At 39.1% G+C, this 25,790-nt stretch overlaps 1 protein-coding gene across 4 annotated transcripts in view; it reads right to left on the reverse strand.

Annotated features, from left to right (window-relative positions):
• SSH2 (slingshot protein phosphatase 2) overlaps positions 1–25,790 on the reverse strand; it is a 245,460-nt gene that overhangs the window by 187,696 nt on the left and 31,974 nt on the right. The gene's annotated exons all lie outside the window — the stretch shown is intronic.

The following is a 25,790-nucleotide window of genomic DNA, read 5'->3' on the forward strand; positions in this document are numbered from 1 at the left end:
CATGGACTGTATAGTCCATGGGGTCACAAAGAGTTGAACACGGCTGAGCGACTTTCACTTTCATTTCCAGTGGTTAAGACTCTGTGCTTCCATTGTCAAGGGCACAGGTTTGATGCCTGGTGGGGGAATTTATCCTATATGCCACTCAGGTACAGCCAAAAAAAACAGCCAGGTTTCTTTTTTTTTTTTAAGTATATAGCCCATGTAGTTCAATAAAAGCTATTAAAAAACAAAAGTTCAGTTTTCCAAGTTGTGCAGAAAAACCCAAATGAACTTTCTAGCCAACCCAATATTTTGCACTTAAAAGAGGATCTTAAAAACTTAGCAGCAACAGTAGAATATTTGAAATTTTTTTTTCTGGATGAGGAATTGGATTTGATCCAACCACAGTATTTTACACAGGCCTCTTTATAATCAATGTACACATTTGCAAGATAATTGCCTAGTATTAAGGATATAATCCATGGCCAGTAATAATTAGACTGAGTCAACTTGACAACTGGAGTGAACTGGTGGTTCCTTCTTCTAAGTATCCATAGTTCCCTGCACATACATTTTCTAACCCTTACCTCACTCTACTGTAATTATTTCTATACATACTGCTTCTCTCTCGCTAGAAGGGGGATCTTCTCAAGCTGTATCTCTAGAGCCTGGCACAGGATAACATTCAATAAATGTTCAATGAATGAGTAAGTGACTTAGCATTATTCATCACAATTCTTCTTTGTTGCCAATAGCAATAATACAAATTAAGATGAGCTAAAATCTTTGTGTATAGTTCTGGTTAAGACACCAATAGTCTTCACAACCCTAAACACATGATGTTTGTTCTTTAATTAGTCATAGTAGTAACAGCTCTTACTGAAGAGCCAACTGTTACATGAGACACTGCCTTCCTTGGGCTCCAAGTCAACATGGAGTCTTTAAGCCAAAAGAGCATCTCCATTTCTCAGAGCTGCTTAGCAGGTTGGCTTGTCAGCGGCTGAGACTGTCCAAGGATTCATGCCACAGGACTCCCTAACTCCGGCTTGCAGTTAGTCCATTTCATCTGTAAAGGTACTGCGGCTCTCTACACTCTTTGCATCTAATTTACAGCCCTTTATACTAAACATCACAAGCTCATTTTGCTATCACTTCTCCTTTCAGAAATAATCTCTCAACCTAAATTTTTGCCATCCTTCAAAGCACCACTCAAATCCCAGAATTTCAGGAAGCTTCAAAATGATGACTTCAGCCTCACTTCTCTCCCTCTCCTCTGAGCCTTCATGGGCTTGGTAGGGGTTAGCACACTACAGCCCATTTTAACATGACCAGTAAGTTAAGAATGGTTTTCACATTTTTAAATGGTTGTTTTGTTTCGTTTAGAGAAGAGGCGAAGAAGAATATGCAACACAGACCATTTAAGGCTGGCAAAACCTAAACTTTTACTGTCAGGCTTTTAGCAGAAAAAGTTTGTGGATCCCTGGCCTAGAGCACACAATCCAATTTAGCCTGATGATAAACTGGGGCTTCCCTGGTGGCTCAGCAGTAAAGCACCCACCTGCCAATGCAGGTAACACTAGTTCAATTCCTATGTCTGGAAGATCCCCTGGAGCAGGAAGTGGCAACCCACTCCAGTATTTTTGCCTGGGAAATCCTACAGACAGAGGAGCCTGGCAGTCCATGGGGTCACCAAAGAGCTGGACATGACTTATCAACTAAACAATAACAATAATGATAAATTGCCTAGAACTGTCTCTAATCTTTGTATGGATCATAGTTTTATCTCCCTGTAATTTTATTGAGATATAACTGACATATAACATTAGTTTAAGGAATACAACATAATGACTTGACATATGGATATTCTGTAGATCTAGGTTTTGCTTTTAATTCTCTGAATATTCACTTATGATAGTATTTCAGACCCTCTGCAAATGCCACGTGACTTGTACCAGCAAATTCACACCCTCACACAGAGATAATTTGAATATATTTTTTTAAAGCCCACCAAATCCTGTGATCTCCACAAAGTTTGGTTTCTTTTATATTTTTTTCCTGATATGACCATCTGTCCTACAAGGAGATGTTTCTGAAATAGAAAAATCTCTATTTTACAAAAAGCAGTAATTCTCAAAGTGTGGTGCCCAGACCACCAGGCAATGCCTCACTTGTGAACTGGTTAGGCTCCATTCTAGACCTACCAAATTAGGAAATTTGGGGTTAGGACCCAGAAATGTGCTTTTTAACAAGCCCTCCAAGTGATTCTGATACACATGAAATATATGTTAAGGTCTGAGAGCCAGTGAAATAAGTATTTGCATCTGTAGATAGCACTTAAATCACTGCTTTAGGTCCAGAATGATGGAATCGTACCACTCCAAAACTAACTCTTGATAGTAAAACCAACAAAAGGAAAGTGGTAAGTAAGGAAAGTGGACAGTGAGACATAAACAGTTATTCATACGCACAGGTTATTCAACTTACTACCTGTATTCAATGAATGCCTATATGAGGTAACTAAGCTTAGGTACTATGATGGATTATGAAAAGCAATCACCCACAGAAGTAAGAAGAAATTAATAACAAGTAGCAAGTTCATAAACACAGATAAAAGCAAAGAAGCTGGGGGCTGGGGGTAGATACTCAACCTTTGCTGCAAGCCCACAGAAAGAATGAGAGTTGCAGCTGCATTTCAGAACTTCAAGACTGGAATCTCAAGATACAAAAGAAAACTTTTGGATTTATGTCTCTAGTTGCTAGTTAAGTGACTCAAAAATTGGTGTGTAATCTATAGAGACTAGTGTGTCTCGATTTAGGCAAACCAAATATTCTATTATTTCCCATTTTTGGTTAGGCTTCTGCTACTGACAAATTAGCTGCTTATTCTCCTCCTGTTCTGCGTAGGAGTTAAAAAAAAAAAAACAAAACCCAATTCTGACAACTTCATGAGCTGACAGCAGGCTAACAAAACAAAGAGGTACAGAAAGCTTAACTCCACATCTGCCGAAAGCATACAATTCTTGTCGACCCCCAATTATTTGTAAATCATCCTGCATATTATCTTACAGCCTCTAACACCTCAAAATTCTAATTTTTTATTTCTCTCCTCAGACCAATGTATGAGCGCTCTCTGTGGTTTAAATACAATTATTAATCACACCAATCCCTCCCCCCGCTATACACACACTTAAAATTTTTTGTGTGTAGCTTAATCTGAAACCTGGGCTATGACAGTGAATTGGGTTTTAGAGATGCTAATGTGTATACCATGTAATATGACCACTGCAAGCTTCTGCAGAGTGTGCATAGAGGTGAAGCTCTTTATTCCTTTGGGGAACGCAGGTTTGAAGAGCAAAGACAAAGCTATTTCAGAGAAAGTAGGGGAATTCAGGAAACAAGAGGAATTTGAAGACAAGAAGACACTGAGTAAGAAAGGAGAGAAAAGCCTCCTTGGACAATTGTCTGGGGATGTGTGCCAGGAAAGAAAGATTGCTGTTACCGAGACAGAGTCCTGAGACATTACCAAGTCAGGTTTCAGATGATTGTGAAAAGAACAGTTTTTACTGAGAACCAAGGTTTAGACCTATTTCCCAGTAAGTAAAGAGCTTGATTCCTTCTGCAATAAATAAGAGAACTAAAAGATTTAGCTCTAGTACTGGAGGAAGAATCTAGGTTGATAGCAAGGAAGGCTAGTGATACCTAACAGGCTGAACTGGGAGTAAAATAAGCCATGATTTGTAATTAATTTCCTATATAGCATTCTGGCCACAAGATCTTCACAATGCACAAAGGGAATTTTTGCATTCTGATTGATAAACTGGACTATGATGAGAGAAGCTGCCCAGAAGCTGAAAGGTTGTACACCTCAGGTTATCATCTTCTGAAGAAATTTTCTCTAGATAAATAGTTACACCAACAGTTCAAACTATCCAAGGGGAACATCACCTGAATATCATCTTGGAGCGCTTCTTTCTTGATCCAAACTCTCAACATATGCTAAAATAAATCACTTTCAGCTTCAGGTATGGCAAAGGTAGGGCTTACCTGTCACGATACTTGTATTCAAAAAGCTGTTTAAAGGCAGTTCAGTTCAGCTCAGTCGCTCAGTCATGTCTGACTCTTTGTGACCCCATGGATTGCAGCACGCCAGGCTTCCCTGTCCATCACCAACTCCTGCAGCTTGCTCAAAACTCATGTCCATTTAAAGGCAAGAGAAGACCAATTACGGAATCTGTCCTAATCTTTTTCTCTTCCGTCACCCACATTTCAGCAGCTGACATCATAGTGAGATTGCCAAAGTCCTTGGGGAAAACTCATATAGATCAGAGATAAAGTGATCATATCAAATCTTGTTTCCACCAGAGAATTCTGAGAAGGGTCCCTATCACATACTAGTCATGGGCCTGTGGAGTCCTCCCCACTCCTCTCAGTGAGGAGAAAAGACTTTTTAGCCCCTCTCATCCAGCATCATAAAAAATAATCTGGAAAAATGGGACTTGGTGGAGGGCCAATAGCAGCTCAGAGCTGACTACAAGTTGAGCAATGAAAGGAAACAAGCAGAGAGATGAGAGTGGAAATGTCTCAGAGATTCCAGACATAAAACAGCAATGCTCCAGAGCCAGAAGAGAAGCTGGAGGGAAGAACCCATCAAAGAAAGATGGCATGTCTCTGAGTTCAGTTTCCACTTTAGAAAAAGAATTTTGGAAATCAATTCAGAAATTGCTTCATGAGCCAGAGATTTCAGGGCAATGGTCAATACCCAGGGCGTCTTATCTCCTAAACCACAATTGGAAGACATCTTAAGAGGCACTGTGAGAAACTCCCCAAAGCTAAAGTGATCCAGGGGATCCAATAACAAAGGAGTGTCTCCTACAATCAGTTATGTTGGTTACCCTGAATCCAAGCCAGTGTGTTAGCTGCTCAGTCGTATCTGACTCTTGTGACTCTATGGACTGCAGCCCACCAGGCTCCTCTGTCCATGGGATTTCCCAGGCAAGAATATTGGAGCGGGCTGCTATTCCCTTCTCCAGGGGATCTTTCTGACCCAGGGATCAAACCTGGACTTCCTGCATTGCAGGCAGGTTCTCTGCCATCTGAGCCACCAGGGAAGCCCAAACAAGCCAACCATGCCTTAAAGAGGAGACTGCTGGTTAGTCAAAGCTCACATCTGAGGTAGGGCTCCACCACCAGCCACAGAGCTATCATCCCCTTGCAGTAGTCCTCAATCCAGATGAGTTGGCTTCTAAGGTTTCATAGTCAAAGGGCGTTTCCACTGGGAAACGCTATCTCCAGAGCGTTTCCACTGGGATCACAGCAGTTTTCCAGGTGCTGTGTGTCCTTATGGAGGCCAGAGGGAAACACCTTGGGTCCTTAAGCTTCAGGCCAAAGGGAAGAGCCAGGACATGGATTTTGCCCCAACTGACAGAAGCAAGGATACTAGAGACTCAAAAGAGGAGAATATCAAGGATGAATGCAGGATTGGGGAACTCACAAGGCAAGAGTTACTCTGCCTAGGCCAGGGAGTTAGAGACCCTTGTGAATAAAACCCTCCAGTTACTTTCTCAGAAGGGAGTTTCTCTGAAAAGACACTTGCAGGGAAGGATGAGTTGCTTTTGACAGTGGCTTTTTCTTAAGAGTAGAGGCAAAGTGCAGGGAGGGTCCCCCATAGAAATCAAAGTCCACATCAACCTCTGCACAGAGCCCAGGCCCAGTTGAAACTGCAGCCCTTTATCTATCCCTGGGCAGCAGGAACAGGTACTAAAGCACCAGAATGTATGATAGTCATTATCTTGATCCTAGAGAAAACCTGGAGCTTATGCATGGACTTCTTGCATGGGACATGTCAGCACAAGAAGACCTCCAGGCCCATGCAGGGACCCTAAGCAAACCAAACTGACAAGTGCCATGTCTTATACATCAGTCAGGTTCTGACAGCCACAGCTGTCTGAGCCTGGTCTGGACTGGCAGAAATAGGGGTATTCCAGCATAAAATCCTCTCCTAGGAGAAAAATTTCTCTAAAAAAAACATTAATTCCATGTAAAGAAATATCTTAGTTCTCATGTTAACATATCCTCTAAAGATGATGGAATCTGTTTCTCATAACCAAGGAAATTCTTTTCAATATACTAGTTTCTTCTAACTGGGGAAACAAAAGTAAACAAACAAGCAAAAACTTGAGAAGGCTTAGACTGGGGGGTTATCCTAGGCCCATTTTGTTATTTTCACTATTCCTGCTCTCTAGATGGAGAACATTGGTATTCTTGATTGGTATTTAAACCAATCTTAGAAAATTATTGTTTATTGTATTGCATATTAGAAAATTATTGTTTAAAATACAGTAATTTACTATCATCCCTTTGCCACAACAAAATAATCCCATTAGAAAGGGCACCAGCCCATCAAGAAATGCAATGGAATCTTACACCCTCCAGAAACTTTACATCATTTTCTGTAAGTCCTCAAATCAATGTTAATTAGCTCATATGGATGTCAAAGGTATGTGGTTAAAAAGATTCAAAGTAAAAAATCACCCTACTATAGCGTTACATTCCCATTGGGAGTTACAAAACAAAAACCTCCACTAAGTAAAACCCAAATTTTAAGGTCCCACTTAAGTAGAAATCAGACTAGAAAATATAACTGAATATAACTTCTTCCGATTAAAAGTTTCTAATTTCAAATTACTGAAGCAACGCCCTTCCTTCTCTAATGCTTGAATAACTACAAATTGAAATAAATGGATAGACCGCTCTCATGTTCTGAAGTTAATTGTCTGCTTAAAAGATAAGAAACATTTTCATATTTTGATAAAAATGTAAAATAAAAGGTCACTTGTGGTTCATAAAAGTCCCTTCTCTGAGGACTGTTCATAATTTACATCTAGCCTAGTAACACCACTCAGTATACCCAGCTACCTCAATTTGGAACAATAAATGAAGAAACTTTAAAATTTTCTTACTGAAACAGTTACACAGGTTTCTGTGTATGTTGTAGCATTAGAGTTTGAGTGACAGATTTCCTTAGACAATTATTTCCTACTTACTCCTAAATCCATGTTGTTCCTTAGTTGCGAAGCTGTATACAATTCTTTTGCGACCCCATGGACTGTAGCCTGCCAGGATCCTCTGTCCATGGGATTTTTAGGCAAGAATACTGGAGTGGGTTGCAATTCCCTTCTCCAGGGGCTCGTTCTGATCCAGGGATTGTACCTACATCTTCTGCTTGGCAGGCAGATTCTCTACCGCTGAACTACCAGAGAAGCCCTTCTTAACTCTATGTGGGGCCTCATAAATTTGCCATTTCCAGCACTACAGAATCTTGAGAAGGAAGTAAGCAAGTACTTCCTTTGAAATTCTGAAAGTTTTGGTGTGTTTAGGGGGAAAGTATAGTTACTTTCTGTCCCACTTGGCCAAAGGGCAGCTGGGAATCTCATGTTCTCCCTGCAAGCCCCTTGGCAACAAATCACAGTGGGTAAATCTCCCCAAAACACAGTAATAAACCAGCTTCAACTCTTTTTTTTTCCCAAACTGCAGGCTGAGAGAATCATGAACAGCTTGTGAAATCAATTCAATGATTTGCAGCAACATAGCTTTTTTTTTTAAACTGGAATAGCATAGAAAATATCAGAGTACATTGGATGAAAGAAGACAAAGAACTGTTTCATGAAACTTCTGTTTTAGATATGCATGCAAGAACACCTACAAAAGCATACCAGGTCATAATGTAAAATGTGTTTCTTACTGCGGATCTCAGTCATAAGAATTTGAAAGCTACTGCTCTAGTCTACAAGTTTCATGAGGAAAAAGATCAAGTGTACCTAATTCCCTCATTCTATATACCCAACAACTACACATAGGGCCTGGTATTTATAACAAGCACTCAATAAATATTTGTTGGCTGACTCTTCAATATGCATTCTTATATTATTAACATTGTGGTCCATAAATCAAAATTTGTATTGAATACAAGTAATTAGATAATACTTTTTAAGGGGGCACTAACAAAAATAACATTTGATTAGCAAATTTAACAATTTCTCCCTTACCTGCCCTCTGACTGATGTGCTAAACAAATGGTAGATCCCAGAAGGAAAGAGAGAAGGCAAGATCGTGCTTGGGAACTGACAAACTAAATGATTACCCTGAGGATATATTAGACCAACATGGGTTTATGATCTTCCTATATACATATTCTGACATAATATGCACAGGCTTGTACAACAAGAAAAACACAGAATTTAGAATCAGAAGACATAATGACACCTAAAGAGTAAATGACCTTAGGCAAATGGTTTTCACTTCTCTGAGCCTAATTTCATCAACTGGGAAAACAAGTTGTGACAACTATAAATGGTTACCAAAATATAGGTGTAACTTCTAGAAGAATATATAGGAGAAAATCCTTACCACACTGGGTTAGGCAAAGATTTAATGATGCAAAAAGCACAAATTATAAAAGAAAAAAATTATAAAGTGGATTTCAGCAGAAGTAAAAGCTTTTTGCTCTCTGAAAAATACATTTAAGAAAAACAAAAAATAATCTACAACTGTAGATAAATTTCACAAACTGGGGAGAAATATTTGTGAAATATGTCTGACAAAGTGTTTGTGAACAGAACTGTTGTTGCTGTTGTTTAGTTGCTAAGTCATGTCCAACCCTTTTGAGATCCCATGGACTATAGCCTGCCAGACTCCTCTGTCCACGGGATTTCCCAGGCAAGGATACTAGAGTGGGTTATCACTTCCTTCTCCAGAGGATCTTCCTGACCCAGCGATCAAACCCGTGTCTCCTGCACTGCAGGCAGATTCTTTACCATTGAGCCACCAGGGAAGCCTACCTGTAATTTTTACCTCGATACAAAATGAAGTAGTCTTTCTTATGATGGACATAAGGCGAATGAAGTTTGGGTATCTTCAAAGGTCAAAATAGAATCTTTCATTGGGTACACAGAGTCTTCTTACGACAACATCACAGGGTGGCAACTAAAGTAGTCTCAAGACTTTCTGAAGCTGTGAGATTCCCTTAAGCATTTCTAAAACTGCTCACATGAGAAGGAAAGGAAGCAATATATGGAATTTTAGGAATGAAACTCTGGCTAATGGGGTTATGGGGCATCTGAGAAGTCACGGGATAGGTCTGGCTTTCTCAGAGGGGAGGCTGCAATTATTTTTTTATTTCCAACATCTGCTATTAAAATTAGTTCTGCACAAATGTCTGCAGATGCAGAGCAGCTGGCAGTTTTGCCTGCATTTTGCCCACTGGTAGAGCATAAGCAAGTCAATGAAGAAGGGCTGTTGAATTTTCCAATTGTTGTCCAGTCTTTTCAGAAAACTGGCAAATTTATGTTCTAAAACACTGGATTCAGAATGTTAATATCCTAGTGAACACTGGTTAGAGTTGGAGATATTCGTAGTGAAAATGAAACTTTACATCTAGTCTCTGAAGATAATAAGACTTGAAAATACACTCTCTTACAGCCACATAAGCAGATCTTTTCTATATCCATGTGGAATGAAGGCATACTATCCTATCTACATTAGTGCTTTCTGACTCATTTGACTTTTCTAAAGAAATCAGAAAATAAACATGTCCTACCTCACTAGTTAACCAAAAATGCAAAATAAAACAATTTTCATCCTTCAGGCTGGAAAAAATAATAGACTATCCAAGTTTCCAAAGCTCTGAAGGAAAAGAAGAAGAACTCTCACCTCCCAATGGCAGGGAGTATAAAATAGTAAAATTTTTCTCAAAAGTAATATGATATTGCACCAAAAATCTTGAAGATATTCCTTATCTCAGACTGAGAAAATTCCAAATTTATTTTAAAGAAATAATCATGGATGTATATAAAGATTTATATATTAAAAAAAAAAGAAACTGAATCACAGATATAGAAAATCTTATGGTTACCAAGGGGGAAATGGAAGGAGGGATAAATTGGGAGACTGGGATTAATACAGACATACTTCTATATATAAAATTGATAACTAATAAGGACCAATGTACAGCACAGGGAACTCAATACTTTGTAATGGCCTATATGGGAAAAGACTCTTAAAAAAGTGCATATATGTATATATATAACTGATGCACTTTGCTATATGGCAGAAAGTAACACAACATCATAAATCAACTGTACTCCAAAAAATTTTAAGATTTATGTACAAAATATTCCCTATAGAATCATATATATATTCCAACTCGAATATTCAACAGGTAAACAGCTAAATTATAGCATGTTGAAATGAGTATCTTAGCAAAACACAAGGAGAGTCTTATTTCAGCTAAATCTTTTAATAAGTCTGAATCAGTTTTTAAAATCAGAAAAATAGTGATGAAAAGCAGTGGTCCATCAGAGATGCTAGGTTTTTAAAGTGACAAAAGGCTAAAACAATTTCTTTTGAATTATGTACATGTTGGTTTTAGACTAATTACAGCTCTGATTCTAGAAAACTGAGAGTTTAGAGCTTTAAGCTTGTCTGAGCATCTCACAATAGGAACTGGTGACTAGTAGTACCCACTGGACATAATCGCACAGTACATTAGCATGAAAACTGGTCTCCCATCCAAGAAACAATAGCAAAAATAAAAATCAGTGTATACTCATATGCCTTAAGACTCCATTTAAAGAGAAAAGCCAAAGCTCCCTCTCCCAGCAAAAAAGGGTGATAATATTCACATATGGTTGGGTGGGTACAGGAACAACTAGAAATAGAGCTCTCACAACATGGTGATATGGAGCACAAAAGTAGGGCCTACAGCGTAGGTGCAAAGTTTTAGTAGCTGAAAAGATATTTTTTGGGCATCAGTTCAGTTCAGTTCAGTTCAGTCGCTCAGTCGTGTCCAACTCTTTGCGAGCCCATGAATTGCAGCACGCCAGGCCTCCCTGTCCATCACCAACTCCCGGAGTTCACTCAAACTCATATCCATTGAGTTGGTGACGCCATCCAGCCATCTCATCCTCTGTCGTCCCCTTCTCCTCCTGCCTCCAATCCCTCCCAGCATCAGAGTCTTTTCCAATGAGTCAGCTCTTCACATGAGGTGGCCAAAGTACTGGAGCTTCAGCTTTAGCATCATTCCTTCCAAAGAAATCCCAGGGCTGATCTCCTTCAGAATGGACTGCTTGGATCTCCTTGCAGTCCAAGGGACTCTCAAGAGTCTTCTCCAACACCACAGTTCAAAAGCATCAATTCTTCAGCACTCAGCTTTCTTCACAGTCCAACTCTCACATCCATACATGACTACTGGAAAAACCATAGCCTTGACTAGACGGACCTTTGTTGGCAAAGGAATGTCTCTGCTTTTCAACACGCTATCTAGGTTGGTCATAACTTTCCTTCCAAGGAGTAAGTGTCTTTTAATTTCATGGCTGCAATCACTATCTGCAGTGATTTTTGGAGCCCCTAAAAGTAAAGTCTGACACTGTTTCCACTGTTTCCCCATCTATTTCCCATGAAGTGATGGGACCAGATGCCATGATCTTAGGTTTCTGAATGTTGAGCTTTAAGCCAACTTTTTCACTCTCCTCTCTCACTTTCATCAAGAGGCTTTTCAGTTCCTCTTTACTTTCTGCCATAAGGGTGGTGTCATCTGCATATCTGAGGTTATCGATATTTCTCCTGGCAATCTTGAGTCCAGCTTGTGTTTCTTCCAGTCCAGCGTTCCTCATGATGTACTCTGCATAGAAGTTAAATAAGCAGGGTGACAATATACAGCCTTGATGTACTCCTTTTCCTATTTGGAACCAGTCTGTTGTTCCATGTCCAATTCTAACTGTTGCTTCCTGACCTGCATACAGGTTTCTCAAGAGGCAGGTCAGGTGAGGCACAAATAATAAGATTCTGAAATGCTTCATGTTTGAAAGAAGAATTTTTAAAAATCAATTTTGGTGAGTTTTAGAGCTACAGCATTAATGAAACACACAAGCAAGCCAACATGCAAGCAAAACAAAATATCTATACTTACTAATGGGTTACCTAAAAACCTAAGAGAAATGGAATTGGGTAGGTTGGCTTTTAATACAACTTTTTAAAATAGGCTTTAAAATGTATAAGGGACTCAAAAATCTCTAAAGAAACATGTGGAACAAACACATAGAAATAAATTACAGACATATACACAGAGACCACATATCCAGAAGAAAAGCTGACCTTACTGACATTACATACCAAGACAAACATCAATCAACACCTATTATTAGCATAGGGCATATGACCTGAACAGAGCGAATTTAAAATAATTGGAAACTCCAATCCAGGGGAAGGTCCTCCTCTCCCCCTAACTCCTTCAATATTGTTTTTAGAAGAGGTTATTGACAAAACACCAATTGACTGATTTCAAAACAAGTTTCTAGGAAAAGTTCTTTAAATATTTGATATTTGGCCAGTTTCTTTTACTTTCCACATCTATACTCTCTTAAAAAAGATGTGTTTGGGCTTACCTGGTGGCTCAGTGGTAAAGAATCACCTGCCAATGCAGGAGACGTGGGTTGGATCCCTGATCTGGGGACATTCCACATTCCGCAGGGTAACTCAGCAAGTCTGAGTGCCCTACGGCCTGCACTCTGCAACAAGAGTAGCTACCGCGATGAGAAGCCTGCGCACCACCAACTACAGAGTAACCCCAGCTCACCACAATTGCAGAAAAGCCCTCTCAGCAATGGACACACAGCACAGATATAAGTTAATTAATTAATTAATTAAAAAATACAAGCATTCAAAATTGACAACTAAATTCCAGAAAAGTTTATAATATACCAAAGACAGACAGTTACAAGGGTTTTTTAGCTAAAAAAAAACAACAACAAAAAACCACATGGTTCTGTTTGCTACATTTATTATCTGTGAGTTGTGACAGGAGAACACAGAGATGCAGAATTCTCTGTGATTGTCAGGTAACACCTAATTGGGTCAGAAAATTTAGTTAGAATGCTGCAGAATCTCAAAGGATTATAGAGCTGGTCTTGAGCCCTCTTGTCTAATTCTCCCTACTTGGTGATCTTATTAGTCACAGGCTTTAAATACCAACCGTTCATTGATGATTCCCAAATGTACACCCCTAGGCCAAAACCTCTCCTGTAAGGTCCAGACTCATATTCAATTATTTGTCATCTCCAGTGGGGATCTCACAGTTATCTGTGAACTCCCTATCCCAACCCCTACTCCACCTTCCACAAATCTGCCCTGGCCTAGAATTCCTCATCTCAGAAAGAGGTACAAGCAACAGCTCAGTGGCTCTCATCATGAAGCTGGAGTAGTCTCTGACTTACTCCTTCACCCCAACCCTCTATCCAACTTATCAGTAAGCCCTCCAGGTGCTGCCTCAGATCCATCTGTTCTTGTCTCACCTGCGACAGCCTCCCTACTGGCCTGCCTGCTTCCATTCTTTATCTCCTACAGCCATGGTCACTCCCGTGTTGAGAGCCTTCCAATGGCTTCCCCTAACCCTCTTGGGGAAAAAAAAGTTCAGATTTCTTACTGTTGCCTATAAAATCTTACATCTGGCCCCTGCCTACTTCTCAAGTTTTTTTTTCATTGACTCAACAAATATGCCAAACTCTTTCCACCTCAGGGCCTTTGGACATGCTATTCACGCTGCTTAGACTAGTCTTTTCCTTATTTTCTTATGGCGGGCTCCTCCTCACTAAGTATGACTTCCGCAGGGAGGTCTTTCCTAATCTCCAGTTTAAGCACTGCTCCTTTTTGTTTCAGTCACAGAACTACTACAACTTGTAATTACACATTTGTCTACACGCATAATTCTATGTTCACTCCTATACGGAATAAGCTCCATGAGAGAAGGAACTATATTTGCTTTATTCATCAAAGAATACTTGATTGCCTAGAATAGTAGGTGCTTATTGCCTAGCACAGTACCTAATACAGAGTGATATCAAATATATATATTTTTAGAATTAATAAATCAATGAATGAAGATATTTCAAAAGCAACTGGAGAAATACATGGAAACAATGAGAAGATCAAGAGAATCTGGGTTGCAAATACTACCATATTACCTAACACAGCACGCAGACTTCTTCCAGATTTCTACTACAGTAGACATTCCATATTAAATAATGTATTTCTAGTCATAAGCATCAGTGAAGGTATATGGAAAAGAATGAGATAAAAATCTAGCCACATCCTAACTAAAGTCACTTTGAAATGTTATCACATTGGCACAATCTCTGTTAAGATCTTGGCCTCTCTACTTCATGCTCCTCTTGTGAACATACAGGTAAATACAGATTAATTTTACATAAATGAGATCATATCGTAAAAAGAAAAACTTTAATGGTGCAATATGATACTCATGACCTCTTAGATGACTATTAATTATCTAAGCTACATAAATAATAAATAGGCAGAAAAATAAGATCAAAGTAGCAAGTGAACAACTGAAAAAGTCTAGTTGAAGATTGGTTGATTTTCTAATGTGAATCATAGAAAATCTTTAAAAATACAGCATTTGGTATTATTATTTTTCATAATTAAACAAACTGGTGACTAAATTACATGAATTTCCTCTAAATCTCATGTCTATACCTTTTATTTTAAAAAATGTGTCCAGAAGTATATAGCTTAAAAATTTCACAGTGAAAAGTCTAAGAACTAAAATATGATGACCATATTTTCCAAACAAAAAATCAGAATGTATATTGACAAACATTTTTAAAAACAAGAGTGTTGAAAAATCTTAAGTATTATCATCTCCATATTACACATAAAAGTAGAGGGACTCAGTCAAGTAATTCATCCAAGATGAGAGTAAGAGAATCAGTATTTAAACTAGGTTTTTGTTCCTCAGAGGCTCATGCTATTTCCACTTTGCTACAATGCATTCCACTATTTGCCTTTTCATTCACTCCAATATAAACTGAGTATTTACTAGATGCTGCTGTGATTAACTTGATATAAGAAAGGAAATTATTACTTGTCCTTAAAGCTCAAAAATATTTCCAGAATCTAACAGGGTTGAGAGGAACCTGCCTGCCAATGCAGGTGACTCAAGAGATGGGGGTTCGCTTCCTGGGTTGGGAAGATACCCTGGAGAAGGAAATAGCAACCCACTCCAGTATTCTTGCCTGGGAATCCCATGGACAGAGGAGTCTGGCAGGCTACAGTCCATGAGGTCGGTCGCAAAGAGTTGGACACAACTGAGCATGCGCATGCTTACAAACACACACACACTCACAAAGAGTTGGACACAACTGAACATGCGCATGCTCACAAACACACACACACACAAGGAAGGAGGGAGGGAGAGAGGAGGGAAGCTCCTTGAAACAAAGAGGATCAACTGTCTGTCTTCTTTGTTAGATCTGCTCAAACATCATGTGACATCCATTTGAGGCCTCTGGCCCATCAGAAAGTCATCAAAACAAGATGCATTGTTTCCAAGTCCCAGCCAAGGCTCGTGAAAATTAAGCTGGTAAAAGCAATGCCATAAATATAATATTGGAATTCTAAATTTTGACACCTAGAGATGTAAGAGAATTAGAATGTTAGAGAGAAGCCTGTTTTTTGTTACAAAATAACTTGTTAAGAATCAAAAAATACAATAAAATGATAATCAAGTACAAGACCATACTTAATAGAGTTATGCATGTGCTGCTAGGATAAAAAATCTATTCATTTAAAAAAAATCCATTCATTCATCTATCTGGCCATCAAACATCATTGAGTGCATACTACATAGGACACTTGGCTGAATGGTACATAAGGCTGAATCAAATGTGGATTGCATTCTTAAGCAGTCTTCAGTTTAGTACTAGAAGGAAAAAATAATTACATGGTAGAAAGGAGAGCTTACTTTCTTTCAAGGATTGGGGAGGGCTTTGTGGACAAGGGGTGTTTAAACGGGAGCCTGACACAGAGAAGATGTGGACATATGGAAATGTGAGGAGAGTGTACTTGTGTATTCTGACTGGGTGGAGCCAGCAGGTTGAATACCATAAAGAGGTTAAATGGAATCCAGGCTTTATCCCGGAGCCCATGATTTTGCTATTAACTCACCCCACTTAACTCATAAAAGTTGAGATACTTCCCACTTCTAAACTATAATATGGAGCTAGTATTACCCTCCTCCTTGTCTGGGATTTTGTGAAGAGTAATTAATACTTACAAAGCAGTAATACTCTCAGAGAAAGTTTCTTTTCCTGAATTTTAAAAGATAGAAAATTATTTTACACATTACATTTTCTAGTTTCTCCTTTAATAAGTTTTGCATCAACCATAGTTACCTTCTCTATTAAAGCCAATTTACTAAATAAAACTCAGACAATTCCTCAAAGTATCACAGAATTCTTTGGCCTCCTTGGATCTTTGTTGGCCTCCTTATTAGGCTAACAACCGAGGAAAGACACAGCAACTGCCTGCAAGGTGTAATAGTGAGATAGAAAATACACTCAGATGAATTAATTTGTTGCAATCAGAACATAAGCTTCTTAACATTAAGTAATTCTCAGAGACTAGAAGGGTTGTTATATATGGATTTAGTCCAACTTACACAGATGAGGGAACTAAGGCTGAGGGAGATCCAGTGACCTGCCCAAGATTATCCACATGATTAATGGCAGACCTAGGACTTCCATTTCTGGTCCGTTATCCTTTCTTTTAAACCAGAGGTCAAAAACCAGGACTCACTGGAAAAATTCTGTCTACAGAATTGTTCAGTATAGCCCTCATGGTTTTTTAAAATTATTAATCTGAATTCTTAAAGCAAGAGACACACAGAGATTTGTTACAGACTCTGTCTATTCCCTAAGTCTTGTGTGTGCTTGGGATTCTCCAGGCAAGAATACTGGACTGGGTTGCCATTCCCTTCTCCAGGGGATCTTCCCAACCCAGGGATGGAACCCAGGTCTCCTGCATGGCAGGTGGATTCTTTACCATCTGAGCCACCAAGAAAACCCCTTTAGTTCAGTTCAGTCGCTCAGTCATGTCCGACTCTTTGCGACCCCATGAACTGCAGCATGCCAGGCCTCCCTGTCCATCACCAACTCCCGGAGTTCACTCAAACTCGTGTACCTACTGACCTGGGGAGTTCCCCTTTCAGTATCCTATCATTTTGCCTTTTCATACTGTTCATGGGGTTCTCAAGGCAAGAATACTGAAGTGGTTTGCCATTCCCTTCTCTAGTGGACCACACTCAGTTAGACCCCTCCACCATGACCCACCCATCTTGGGTGGCCCCACAAGGCATGGCTTAGTTTCACTGAGTTAGACAAGGCTGTGGTCCGTGTGACTGGATTGACTAGTTTTCCGTGATTATGGTTAGAAAACAAGCAAGTAGTATGAATATGTGAATTGAGACTATCTAAGGGGTTTTCTGGAGAAGGCGATGGCACCCCACTCCAGTATTCTTGCCTGGAAAATCCCATGGACAGAGGAGCCTGGTGGGCTGCAGTGTGTGGGGTCGCTAAGAGTCGGACACGACTGAGCAACCTCACTTTCACTTTTTACTTTCATGCATTGGAGAAGGAAATGGCAACCCACTCCAGTGTTCTTGCCTGGAGAATCCGAGGGACAGTGGAGCCTGGTGGGCTGCCGTCTATGGGGTCGCCCAGAGTCGGACATGACTGAAGCGACTTAGCAGCAGCAAGGGGTTTTCTTAGATAGTCTCAATTCACATATTCATACTACTTGCCTGGCACTGGTAGAATGAATGCTGACCATTTTCTCTATCTTCCCTTCTCTAATAGTAGATGCTGAATTTAAACAAGGAAGTCAATTAATTCCCTACCATCCCAAATCTCAAATGCCATTTTTTTTCTTTTCCTTAATAATATTAGCTCATTTTTGAGGAGTGTGTGTGTGTGTGTGTGTGTGTGTGTGTGTGTTAATCACTCAGTTGTGTCCGATCCCCTGGACTGTAGTTGGCCAGTATCCTCTGTCCATGGAACTCTCTAGGCAATAATACTGGAGTCGGTTGCCATTCCCTTCTCCAGGGGATCTTCCTGACCCAGGGATCAACCTGGGTATTCTGCACTGCAGGCAGAATCTTTACCATCTGAGCCACCAGGGAAGCCTCATTCTTTGTGTAGGTCATGTTATAAAAGCACAGAGATATGCTCAAGGTTATAAAGCTCACTAGTGACAGACCTAGGGCTAGACCCTGGGATTATGGGCTGGGTTCAGAGGCCTTTTATTTCTCTTCCAGTTTTATTCAAATATACATACAGCACTGTATAAGTTTAAGGTATAAACATAAAGATGTGACTTACCTATATCATGAAACAATTTTACAGTAAGTTTAGTGACCATCCATCATCTCATATAGATACAAAATTAAATAGCAAAGTTTGTGTAATGACAACTCTTTGGATTTACTCTCTAAACAACTTCCATAGTTGACCGACAACACTGTCAGTTCCTATTACACAACACAAGGACTTTTCTCTATACATTTTTAAATGATCACCATATTAAGTCTAGCTATGATGTCACCATACAAAGATATCACTTAGTCATTGACTATATTCTGTACACTCTGTATTTCATATCTGTGACATTTCTTTTGCAACTGAATTTGCACCTCTGAATCTCCCTCACCCACTTCTTTATTCCCCCATTCCCTTCTCCTCTGGTAACCACCTGTTTGTTCTCTGTGTTTATAACTGTTTCTGTTTTATGTTTGTGTTATTTGTTTTTTAGATTCCACATTTAAGCAAAATGATACAGTATTTGTCTTTCTCTGACTTATTTCACTTAACACAATATTCTCTAGGTCTATCCACGCTATAGCAATGGCAAGGTTTCGCTCTTTTTATGGCTGGGTAGTATTCCATTGTATACACTCCACATCTTCCTTAACCATTCATCTTTTGATGGGCATTTGGGCTGCTTCCATATCTTGGCTACTGTAAACAATGCTGCAATGAACACAGGGGTGAATATATATTTTCAAATCAGTGTTTTTGTTTTCTTCAGATAAATACCCAGGAGTGCAATTACTGCATCATATGCTAGTCCTACTTTTAATTTTCTGAGAAATTTTCATACTGATTTCTACCATAGCTGCACCCATTTACATTCCCATCAACAGTGCACAAGAGTTCCTTTTTCTCCACATCCTTGCCAACATTTGTTAAATGTTATCTTTTTGATAGTAACCATTCTGACAGGTGTGATGTGATATTTCATTGTGGTTTTGATTTGCATTTCCTTGATGATTAGTGATGTTGGGCATCTTCTCAGGTGTCTGCTGGCCATCTGGATGTCTTCTTTGGAAAAATGTCTATTCAGATCATCTGTCCATTTTTCAGTTTTTTTTTTTTGACGTTGAGTTTTATGAGCTCTTGTATATTTTGGATATTAACCCTTTATCAGACACATCATTTGCAAATATCTTCTCCAGTTCAGTAGGTAGCCATTTTATTTAGCTGATAGTTTCTTTTGCTGTAGTTCAATGTAGTCTCATTTGTTTATTTTTGCTTTGTTCTCCCCTGCCTGAGGACACATATCCAAAAAAAAATGTTACTAAGACCAATGTCAAAGGGAGTATGTCTACATTTTCTTCTAGAAGTTTTGTGGCTTCAAATCTTATATTTAAATCTTAAACCTTATATAAGATTGCTCTGAGCTGTACAGTAGTAAGATACACTGTGTTCATGGATTGGAAGAATTAATATTATTTAAATGACCATACTACCACAAAAATACAAGTTCAAGCAATTCCTATCAAAGTACCAAAAGCATTGTTCACAGAACTAGGACAACTATTCTAAAATCTATACGGAAATGCAGGTAAGTCTTTTTATTCAGCTTTGAGCCCAAAGGACCAAATAGCATATCCCACAACGATTCATCTATAGTTTAATTCCTTCTTTTCAGAAAAATATTTATATCAAACTAAAAGTGAACATATTTCAGTCAAGAGTATATTCCACACAAGGTACAGTGAGTCTGAAAGATAATAAGTAGTATTTACATGCTTATTATATGTTCCAGGTTGTCTTCAAATACAAATGCATAACCAATGATCACAAATGGACTGTAAGTATCAAATGACTAAACATTTAGAAAAGGAGAAAACTAAAGACTAGAAAACAGAATTTAATATTTCCCTGCTAACATCTACACATATGTGAAGTACTGAAGATATCCCAAACCTCAGCTACAGTAGCTATAAAATAAGTTTATTGTCAATTGGCCACCAAAGAATAGTAGGATGGCTTTTAGATGAAAAAGAGAAATAGAATCTTTATATTAAATAGAATTAGGGAATTGTAAACCATCTGCAGCACCCATTTCCCCAATTTTATTAATAACAAACTAATGAAGAAAAGTACACCTGGGAAATGTATTAGAACTTGAACAATTCCCTAAAAAACTATAAAATGAATTCAAACGTTTAAAAGCTTCAGGGAGAAAAAAAAATTAAATATCTCCACTGAGAAACAGCCTGCATAACTGGCTCCTTAAGATGTAAAGGAAAATTGTTTTGTTATAGAATTCAGTGGCTAGAGATTCTGGGACATACATAGGTTGTTACATACCTATCAACTTTGTCACCTGAATAGCTATACAATGGTAAGTCTTTTTTTAACTTTTCCTAAAATGAGAATAAAATTTTTAATTTTTAGGAAATGATGTTCTGGGGGCATACTCAGTACTGGACCATTCACTCCTTCCTAAAACTCTTTTGGCATCCGTGATACCACTCTCTACCGGTCTTCCTCAAATTGCTTTCCAGTTGCTCCTTCTCAGTCTCTGTCAGGTATTTATTTTCTACCACTCCTTAAACACAAGGGCTCTCAGGCTCTGTCACTAGCATCTACTTCCATGGGTGTTCCTTCAGTGATTTCATCTCTCTCATTGTAAACTAATTTCCAGTTTTTATCCCCAGTCCTCTTGAATATCCTACTGCCTAATGGGAGCATATCTGCTTAGATGTTTCACAGGATTACACACTCAGCAGTCCACAACTGAACTCATCTTCTTCTTGCAGAAGCTTTACTTCTTGTATCTTTGTTAACAGAACCCACCACCTGCTCAGACCAACAAACTTGAAAATCTTCAACAGTCAATTTAGGCTTCTCCTTCTGCCTCATCTCTCACAAACCATTATCAAGGCCCTATACCACTTTACTTTTTATATTTTTCTCTAACCTGTTTCATCCTCTCTATCCCAACCACAACTGCCTTAGCTTGGGCCTCTGTTAGTTTTAGGACTTGGCTACTGCAATGATCTCATCTAAGTCACAATTCTAACTTTGCTTCTGTGAATAAAGTTCATGTTCTTCATTGCCAAAAGCAGCATTTCCTGTGTCAGTTATCTATGGATGCTTATGAAAATGCCTATTTCTAGACCAGTCTGAAATTTTACACACTTCCCAAGTAATTGTGATATAATGTAAAACTTGAGAAAGAAAGGCTAAAGTTTAAGTCCAAAATTCTTACCAAGGCACACAAGGTACTGAAGGACTTGGCCCTTTGTCTACTTAGCTCTCTAAGCTAGCATCTCCCTCTCTCCCCCATCAAGTCTTTATTATTTAGAATACTGAATTTTTCTGCACTTATCTCAGAGCCTTTGGTTTCCTTTCCTTTGTATTTTGTCCCCTTTCTTCACTTCATCAAGCCTTACTCAACCTTTTTGGAATCATGAAAGAAGGTCCATCGTGAAACTGCTTTTATTCTTTCAAGCAGACACTTAGCTCCCAAATCGTATTAACCAAAAACTGGCTTTCTTTGAAATGGTATCATAGAAAGATATTTGGTCTTTGTCTCTGGCTCCAGGCATAGAGCTCCTAAAGCCCTTGTGATTTCCTGAGTGATAAGGGTGATGGAGCATCTTTTGTTCTAATGAGGTGACTCCTGGTGGGTCCCTAAATAGCTTCAGGATGGGAACTAGTGGCCAGAACAATCAAGTCTTAATTAGAAGCTTGGAAATTTCAGCCCTACCCTGCAAACACTAGGAAGAGGAGAGGGGTTGGAAACTGAGTTAACCATCAATAGCCAATGATTTAATCAGTCATGCCTAAGTGATGCAATCTCCATAAAAACTCATAAAGGACAGGATTCTGAGAACTTTCAGGTTGGTATACACATCAAGGTGCTGAGATGGTGAGACACCTGGAAAGGTCATGGAAGCTCCATAAGGCAAGCTCCCTCATAGCTTGCCTTATGCATCCCTTCCTTTTGCCTAGTCCTGGAGTTGTATCCTTTTTAATAAACCGGTAACAGCAAGTAAAGTACTTTCCTGAGCTCTATGAGTGCTTCTAGCAATTATTATTGAACCTGAGGAGAGAGGCTGTGGGAACCCCTGACTTCGTAGCCAACTTGGATGGAAGTGTGAGTAACGTGGGGACTCAATACTTGAGAGACTGCTGTCTGAAGTAAGGACAGTCCTGTGGGACTACATCCTTAAATTTATGGAGTCAGATGGTAACTCTGGGTAGTTATCAGAACTGAATTGACACATAGCTGGTGTCCTCAAAGAATTGGAGAGTTGGTTGCTGTCAGGAAGAAAAACATCATCTCACTTGCCTTCAGAAGTATGTGTATTCTCTGAAGGAGATGGAACTTATGATTAGGAAAATAGGTAAAATTATTATCCTTCTCCATTTTTATCAATCTACTGCTAAAATCAAAGGTATCTCATTCTAATACAACCAAAAACAACAAAGGAAGACTCTCTGGGATTTTCCACTGACCAGATTTTCAAAAACAGTCCTTAAAGTACCCCATTTGACCTGTTAAAATTGATGACAGGAAACTGGAATCATTAGGAGGAAATGTAACAATGCCTTTTACGGTACTAAAGTGGATTAAGTCTAATTCCACAGCTTCCTGAAGGAGAAAGCCCACGTTTATATATGGGCTTTTCTAATACCCTCCAAATCAGTAAATGTTATGTTTGATTAAGAGTAATTTTCATGAAAACTTAAATACAATTCAAGTGAATCTTTAAAAGAGGTTTCAACATTTCTCAGAGGGCCTCTTTGTTTTCTCCTTGAAAACTGCTTCTGTTATAAAACTAAGTCGTTCACTGTGAAAGAAAAATGTTAAAAATATAAAAACATACAGAACATGTCAAGTCTTAAAGTGTTAGTCGCTGAGTTGTGTTTGACTCTTTGCAAACCCGTGGACTGCAGCCCTCCAGGCTCTTCTGTCCATGGATTCTGACAATACTGGAGTGGGTACTTCCTTCTCCAGGGGATCTTCCTGGGATCGAACAAGTAGATTCTTTACCGTCTGAGCCACCAGGGAAGCCCACAAGTCTTAAAAACTACCCATGATTCTACCATCCCAAGGGATTCCATGGTTTTATGTATTACCTTCTAGATACACAGGCAGAAAAGTGTTTTATTATGTAAAAGGTGATTTTACACTGTAGAGGTGTTTTAAAATATGCTTTTATAAATGAAAATTTACTGTCACTGTAATTTTTAAAATTATTTTAAATCAAACAAATGAAGCAAGAATACATTGTTTAAAAAATTCCAACTACACCAGTAAACATAAAGTTCCTTTTAGAAAAATCCCAGGTTCGGTTTCCTCCCAAGTTAAGTGGACCTATTAGCCAGACTTTTAGACATGTGTATGTGTACATTTGCACAACAGAAATGATGTTTTATTTTACATAAACAGTATTATATTATATTTGCATGTACATTCGCAGTCACTCAGTCGTGTCTGACTTTTGGTGATCTCATGGACTATAGCCGCCAGGCTCCTCTCTCTGTGGGATTTCTAGGCAAGAATATCAAAGTTGGTTGCCATTTCCTTCTCCAGGGGATCTTACTGACCAAGGGTTCAAACCCATGTCTCCTGCATTGGCAGACAGATTATCATTTACTGTCCTGTAATTTGCTTTCTTTTGTAATTTGCTTTCTTTACTCAGTATGTTATTTGGAAGATCTTTCCCTGTCAATACACATGGATTTATCCCATTCTCCGTAAGCTCTGCCTAGTTGTCCTGAGTGTGTAAGCATTCTCATGTGAATGAATACGGGATTTGTTTTGCTATTACAGATAATGCTACAACAATCATTCTTATAGCATGTGCTTGAGTTACATGTAAGAATTTCTTTTTAAGGGCAGAAAACAAGAAAGGAAACTGCAGAGTCATAGGTACAGGTAATTTAAGTTTTAACAGATACTACCAAGCTGCCCTCCAGTGGCTATACCAAATTCTAGGTCCACAAACAGTTTATGATACTACTTTTTGCTCTATTCCCTCATTCAGTTCAGTTCAGTTGCTCAGTCTTGTCCAACTCTTTGCAACCCCGTGGACTGCACCACGCCAGGCCTCCCTGTCCATCACCAACTCCTGGAGTTTACTCAAACTTATGTCCATCAAGTTGGCGATGCCATCCAATCATCTCAACCTCTGTTATCCCCTGTTGTCCTCCTCTCCTCCCACCTTCAATCTTTCCCAGCATCAGAGTCTTTTCCAATGAGTCAGTTCTTCGCATAGGGGGCCAAAGCATTGGAGCTTTAGCTTAAGCATCAGTCCTTCCAATGAATATTCAGGACTGATTTCCTTTAGGATGGACTGGTTGGATCTCCTTGCAGTCCAAGGGACTCTCAAGAGTCTTCTCCAACACCACGGTTCAAAAGCATCAATTCTTCAGCACTCAGCTTTTTTTATAGTCCAACTCTCACATCCATGCACGACTACTGGAAAAACTATAGCCTTAACTAGCTGGACCTTTGTTGGCAAAGTAATGTCTCTGCTTTTGAATATGCTGTCTAGGTTGGTCATAACTTTTCTTCCAAGGAGAAAGCGTCTTTTAATTTCATGGCTGCAGTCACCATCTGCAATGATTTTGGAGCCCAAGAAAATAAAGACTGACACTGTTTCCACTGTTTCCCCATCTATTTGCCGTAAAGTGATGGGACTGGATGCCATGATCTTAATTTTTCGAATGTTGAGCTTTAAGCCAACATTTTCACTCTCCTCTCTCACTTTCATCAAGAGGCTCTTTAGTTCTTCACTTTCTGACATAAGGGTGGTGTCATCTGCATATCTGAAGTTATTTATATTTCTCCCGGCAATCTTGATTCCAGCTTGTGCTTCATCCAGCCCAGCATTTCTCATGATGTACTCTGCATATAAGTTAAATAAGCACGGTGACAATATACAGCCTTAATATACTCCTTTCCCGATTTGGAACCAGTCTGTTGTTCCATGTCCGGTTCTAACTGTTGCTTCCTGACCTGCATACAGATTTCCCAAGAGGCAGGTCAGGTGGTCTGGTATGCCCATCTCTTTCAGAATTTTCCACAGTTTATTGTGAGCCACACAGTCAAAGGTTTTGGCATAGTCAATATAGCAGAAATAGATGTTTTTCTAGAACTCTCTTACTTTTTCGATTAACCAAGTGGATGTTGGCAATTTGCTCTCTTGTTCCTCTGCCTTTTCTAAAACCAGCTGGAACATTTGGAAGTTCACAGTTCATGTACTGTTGAACCTTGGCTTAGAGAATTTTGAGCACTACTTTACTAGTGTGTGAGATGAGTACAATTGTGCAGCAGTTTGAGCATTCTTTGGCATCGCCTTTCTTTGGGATAGGAATGAAAACTGACCTTTTCCAGTCCTGTGGCCACTGCTGAGTTTTCCAAATTTGCTGGCATATTGAGTGCAGCACTTTCACAGCATCATCTTTTAGGATTTGAAATAGCTCAACTGGAATTCCATCACCTCCTCTAGCTTTGTTCGTAGTGATGCTTCCTAAGGCCCATTTGACTTCTCATTCCAGGATGTCTGGCTCTAGGTCACTGATTACACCATCATGATTATCTAGGTCATGAAGACCTTTTTGTATAGTTCTTCTGTGTATTCTTGCCACCTCTTCTTAATA

This window comes from Ovis canadensis, chromosome 11 (assembly GCF_042477335.2).
Source record: "Ovis canadensis isolate MfBH-ARS-UI-01 breed Bighorn chromosome 11, ARS-UI_OviCan_v2, whole genome shotgun sequence".
Lineage (NCBI taxonomy): Eukaryota > Metazoa > Chordata > Mammalia > Artiodactyla > Bovidae > Ovis > Ovis canadensis.